This window comes from Salvelinus fontinalis, chromosome 23 (genome assembly GCF_029448725.1).
Source record: "Salvelinus fontinalis isolate EN_2023a chromosome 23, ASM2944872v1, whole genome shotgun sequence".
NCBI lineage: Eukaryota > Metazoa > Chordata > Actinopteri > Salmoniformes > Salmonidae > Salvelinus > Salvelinus fontinalis.
In genome coordinates this window covers 42,823,093-42,829,092 of record NC_074687.1, presented here as the reverse complement: position 1 = coordinate 42,829,092, position 6,000 = coordinate 42,823,093, and positions in this window count along the sequence as shown.

The following is a 6,000-nucleotide window of genomic DNA, read 5'->3' as shown; positions in this document are numbered from 1 at the left end:
CTCACCACGCACTGGAAGAAGCTTTTTCCTTTAACGAGTCCAACGAGATGGATATACTGCTTTCCCGGGAACAGGCCCAAATCCCCGTCATTTGCGGGGGCGGCAGGTAGCCTAGTGGTTAGAGTGTTGGACCAGTAACTGAAAGGTTGCTAGATCGAATCCCCGAGCTGACAAGGGAAAAATCTGTCATTCTGCCCCTGAACAAGGCAGTTAACCCACTTTTCCTAGGCCGTCATTGTAAATAAGAATTTGTTCTTAATTGACTTGCCTAGTTAAATAAAAGGTTAAATAATAAATAAATCAAAAGATTTGCGTGAAGAAAAGACGGAGGAAAAGAGGGCGCGTATAGGGCTACCTTCTGAGAATCCGTAGGCGAATGAGTAAACTCCCACTGCCATTCGTTCTCGTTGCTAACATGCAATCATTGGAAAATAAAATTGATGACCTAAGATTGGGCCATTGAGAGGCTTTGAAGCCACCGGTTGGCAATATTGGCACTCCCCAGTAGAAGCATACCTCCATAGTATTGTGACAATAACATTAGTAAGCTAAAAAAAATAGACTTTAGGGAAAATGTTTTTAAATATACTTTCATTTTTTTTTATGTTTAGTTCACATAATCTAATTTAAAAGTATGCATTAAGGTGTCTGTAATAGATTAAATGTGGCAAAAACAAATGTAGACATTAATAAATGAATTCTCTACAATGGTGGGAGAGTGCCAAGATGGAGTCACAGTGGCTTCAACACAGCGCCCCCTATCAATCATCTAGTGTATATATAATCCCCTGCCCCCTTTCTGACTCTCTCTCTCTTGCGGCTCAGGGTGGTGTGGGGGGGTACAGAGGGCCTGGTGGCTCTCCAGATGAAGGACAGGGGGCTGGGGGTGAGGACTCCGAGTCCTGTGAGCAACGTCGTTACGTCCAGAGCGCTAACTCCCAGATCCTCAACACCTGCTTGGCCTCATGGCTGCCAGGTAACAGCCTATGTAACTGCCTTGTAACTACCTATGTGACTGCATTGTAACCACCTTGTAACTACCTATGTTACTCCCTCTAAACCTCCTATAGACGGGTTGGTTGTTTAGCAACAAAACTAACGCTGGCTCAACTATGGGGCAAAAGAGACAGGGTTGGCTTAGATTGTGAACAACATGTATACTAAATGTTGTTTCCAATGTTTATTGAGAACATAAATAAATGTGTACAATGAGCACTTGTCTCTCAACTACATCGTTACATTTTGTAGGTTAGATAGCGAACAAATTTTTGCCATATTAGCATATCAGTCAAAACACCTCAAAACAAGACATGGTATCAAGAACAAGATGCAAATAGCTGAAAAGACCCACCTACGATTCCCCAAATGGCAGCTTCTTGTCATCAAGAATCACAACAACACACAGACTTCTGCCCCATTGAAGCATGCACGTGGTTTTCGTGACTTTGTCAGCTAACTCGTCTATGTAACTATGTAAATACACCATCACATTTAGACATGTCAGGAGTAAACCCACCACCTCTCCTGTTCTTTGGGAGATATCCAGATTCAAAGGTGATTGAGTGAGGAATACAGCTGTTGATTGACAAGCAGCTGCCCAATGGAGACTAACCACAGGTGAGTCGCCGTCCTGTCACACTGTGCTCAGTGCTTTGCTCCACCCGAGCTTTAAATCAAATACAACAAGTGTAGACTTTACCGTGAAATGCTTACTTTAGTTTGAAGTTGTCACATTGTTCAGAATAATATATTGCCCTCTGTCTGTCTCGTACATCTGTATTGAAGCAAATGGTTTCTGTGTTTGTTTTTTGAAGACCAGAACGCTGTGGGGAGAAATTCTAGTAGAGATGCATACAGCAATAAATAACCTGAAGCTTTATAGATGACCCAAAAAAATCTATTTTGTCCTCAGGAGAGCATCTCGGGGATGTTCAATAAGAGCTGTGCCATCAGCTACACCTCCTACAGGAACGTATTCACAGTGTGGACGCTGTGCCGCCTACTCCAACCTTTACCCCTCCAGCCCTCTGGCTGTGAAGGTCAAGCTGTGAGGTCAGGGGTCAGCAGGGGTGTGCTCAGTGTCATTTCTGGAATCTTTACATAAAGAACAGTCGTAAAAGTGGGATGCTAATGAATAGAAGGTGCTGAAACAGGAGTCGTGAAATGACCTCAACCCTGGGATTACTTGACCATGCCTGCTATTTAACGTTCCTTTTGCCTTACGTTTACTGAACTCGTTGAAACAACCTTTTAGCTGAGGAATTGTGAGAAATAGTGTCATTTTGGCGCCTGTATTATGACATTAAATCGATACCCTTAAATCAGTCTGTAAATAGTGCTGAAATAGTTCCCTATTAATATTAACCTTAGTCTCTGAGAATGTATTGATCAGTGGCGGTCAGTGCCGTTTAAGATGAGGACAATTTGTTTTTCATGAGTATGGCCATATTTCTATTACTGTCACGTTCCTGACCTATTGTTCCTTTTTCCTTTTATTTATTTAGTTGGTCAGGGCGTGAGTTGGGGTGGGTTGTCTATGTGTGTTTATCTATGTTGGGATTTTGTGTTCGGCCTGGTATGATTCTCAATCAGAGACAGCTGTGAATCGTTGTCCCTGATTGAGAATCATACTAAGGCAGCCAAGGTTTCACTTGTGTTTTGTGGGTGTTTGTTCCTGTGGAGGTTTTGTTGCCACACAGGACGGTTTCGGTTTTGTCACGTTGGTTGTTTTTGTATTTTGAAGTGTTTTGTTGACTTTTATTAAAAGAATGAACACTAGCCACTCTGCGTTTTGGTCCACACCTTCTGTCAGCGAGGACAGCCGTGACAATTACAGCATATTAGATGACTCTCATTCATATTCCAGTCACCCAGTTCAATGTAACAGCGATAGGTTTAGGCTACTACATGATACTCAAATTGTCCCATTGTTCTACAATGTAGAAAATAGACAAAATAAAGAAAAACCCTTGAATGAGTAGGTGTGTCCAAACTTTTGACTGGTACTGTAGGGTGTAATCATTAGTCCAAGAGTTTATTTTGGACAAAATCAGGTATGTTTATCCCCGTTTTGGCTAAGTGAAACTGAAATTGAACAAAAATGACTCTCTCTCTCTCTCTCTCTCGCTTCTCCTTCATTTTGGAAGAAATTAATTTGTTCAAAACTGTTCAAATATTGTCTTTCTCTCTTTGAATCAACTATTCACCACATTTTATACAATGCAGTGCCAGCTGGCTGTAGCTTACGCTATCAGTACTAGACTCATTCTCTGATCGTTTGATTGGGTGATTCACTGAGGAGTATGGTCCTCCCCTTTCTCCTCCGAGGAGCCTTCACTGGTATTGATGTAATTAGATCATATTTTCAAATGCAGAATAAAGTAACTCTGTATGGTTTCACTATTTCTTTCTTGCAACAGCTGATGTTTGAGTGGGAGAATAATGTGAGTCAAACCTACCAACCAGTAGCCCCTGACCTGTCCTGCCGGTCATAAGTATATCAATCCCACACACAATTCACCTCCCCATGTGACATGCATTTTCCCCCTCAGGAGACTGAACAGATTTGGCATGGGTCCCCAGATCCTCCAAAAGTTCTACAGCTGCACCACCTGGTGTGGCAACTGTTCAGCACCCGACCATAAGGGGCTACAAAGTGTAGTGCGTACAGCCCATTACATCACTGGGGTCAAGCTTTCTGCCATCTAGGACCTATATACTAGGCGGTGTCAGAGGAAGGCCCAAAAAATTGCCAAAGACTCCAGTCACCAAAGTCATAGACTGTTTTCTCTGCTACGGCATGGCAAGCGGTACCGGAGTGCCAAGTCTAGGTCCCAAAGGCTCCTCAACAGCTTCTACCCCCAAGCCATGAGACTGCTGAACAATTAATTGTTTTTACACTGCTGCTACTCGTTGTTTATTATCCACGCATAGTCACTTTACCCCTACCTACATGCACAAATGACCTCGACTAACATGTACCCCCTGTTTTTAGCCTCGTTATTATTTTGTGTTACTTTTTATTTTTTACTTTAGTTTATTTTGTAAATATTATTTGGTAAACTCTATTTCTTGAACTGCTTTGTTGGTTTAGGGCTTGTAAGTAAGCATTTCATGGTAAGGTCTACACCTGTTGTATTCGGAGTATGTGACAAATGAAATTGGATTTGACATACACGCTCTCTCTCACAGAAGTTGCCAAATCAAAGTATCCAATGGAATTCAAGGTGCGGTTGTGGAGAATGTTTGCAACTGTAACAGTATAACTTTAAACCGTCCCCTCGCCCCGACACGGGCGCGAACCAGGGACCCTCTGCACACATCAACAACAGTCGCCCACGAAGCATCGTTACCCATCGCTCCACAAAGGCCACGGCCCTTGCAGAGCAAGGGGCAACACTACTTAAGTCTCAGAGCAAGTGACGTAACTGATTGAAATGCTACTAGCGCGTACCCGCTAACTAGCTAGCCATTTCACATCCGTTACACTCACCCCCCTTTCAACCTCCTCCTTTTCCGCAGCAACCAGTGATCCGGGTCAACAGCATCAATGTAACAGTATAACTTTAAACCGTCCCCTCGCCCCGACACGGGCGCGAACCAGCTCGCCCTCTGCACACATCAACAACAGTCGCCCACGAAGCACCGTTACCCATCGCTCCACAAAGGCCACGGCCCTTGCAGAGCAAGGGGCAACACTACTTAAGTCTCAGAGCAAGTGACGTAACTGATTGAAATGCTACTAGCGCGTACCCGCTAACTAGCTAGCCATTTCACATCCGTTACACAACTTCCAACTTTGTGTGTGTGTGATGGGGTGGGGGTCCAGCTGTGTCTGGATGAAAAGGTATCTGGCACTGTCAATCACAGCAATAGTAAGGGGATAACACACAGTAGAAGTGTTGCCCAACAGCCCTTCCAAAGAAGGTGTACTTGATAGGTATAGTTGTTTTACCTCCCCATGTGACATCATATTTATTTTGCTCCTGAAGCATGACTACTGATAAGAAGAAACTCTTTAAAATGTGCTCAGTATTACCCAATGCTCATAACTTTCCCAATGCTCTTAATTTTCCAATTTCTCATACTTTTTTTAGAAAGGTGTGTAGTGTGAGTCATTTGATGGTTGGTTAGACGACTCATATCCTATCATCTGTCTTTAATTATCATACGTATTGCTTGTATTTCACATACTGCGTTCTAAATTATTAATACCTAAGAGAATATACAGATTTGCTGAATTACATATATTGCACATACAGTACATAGTGCCTTCAGAAAGTATTCACGCCCCTTAACTTAAAAAAAAAAAAAAATTGAGTTACAGCCTATATTTAAAATGGATTAAATTGAGATGTGTTGTCACTGGCATACACACAATACCCCATAATGTCAAAGTGGACATTTTTACAAATTAATAAAAACTGAAAGGTCTTGAGTCAATTATTATTCAAGCCCTTTGTTATGGCAAGCCTAAATAAGTTCAAGAATAAACATTTGCTTAACAAGTCACATAATAATTTGCATGGAATCACACTGTGGATACTTGGATTCAGAGCTATCTATCTAATAGAACTCAAAGGGTTTTCTTGGAAGCTTCTCTAATGTCAAACATGTAAAGTGTGGTGTATCGCAGGGCAGCTCACTAGGCCCTCTACTCTTTTCTACTTTTACCATTGACCTGCCACTGCAGGTGTGTCCATGTATGCTGATGATTCAACCATATACGCATCAGCAACCACAGCTAATGAAGTCACTGAAACCCTTAACAAAGAGTTGCAGTCTGTTTTGGAATAGGTGGCCAATAATAAACTAGTCCTGAACATATATAAAACTAAGAACATTGTATTTGCTACAAATCATTCCCTAAGCTCTAGACCTCAGCTGAGTCTGGTAATGAATGGTGTGACCTTAGATTGTAAACTGTCATGGTCAAAAAATGTAGATTCAATGGTTGTAAAGATGGGGAGAGGTCTGTCAGTAATAAAGAAATCCTCTGCT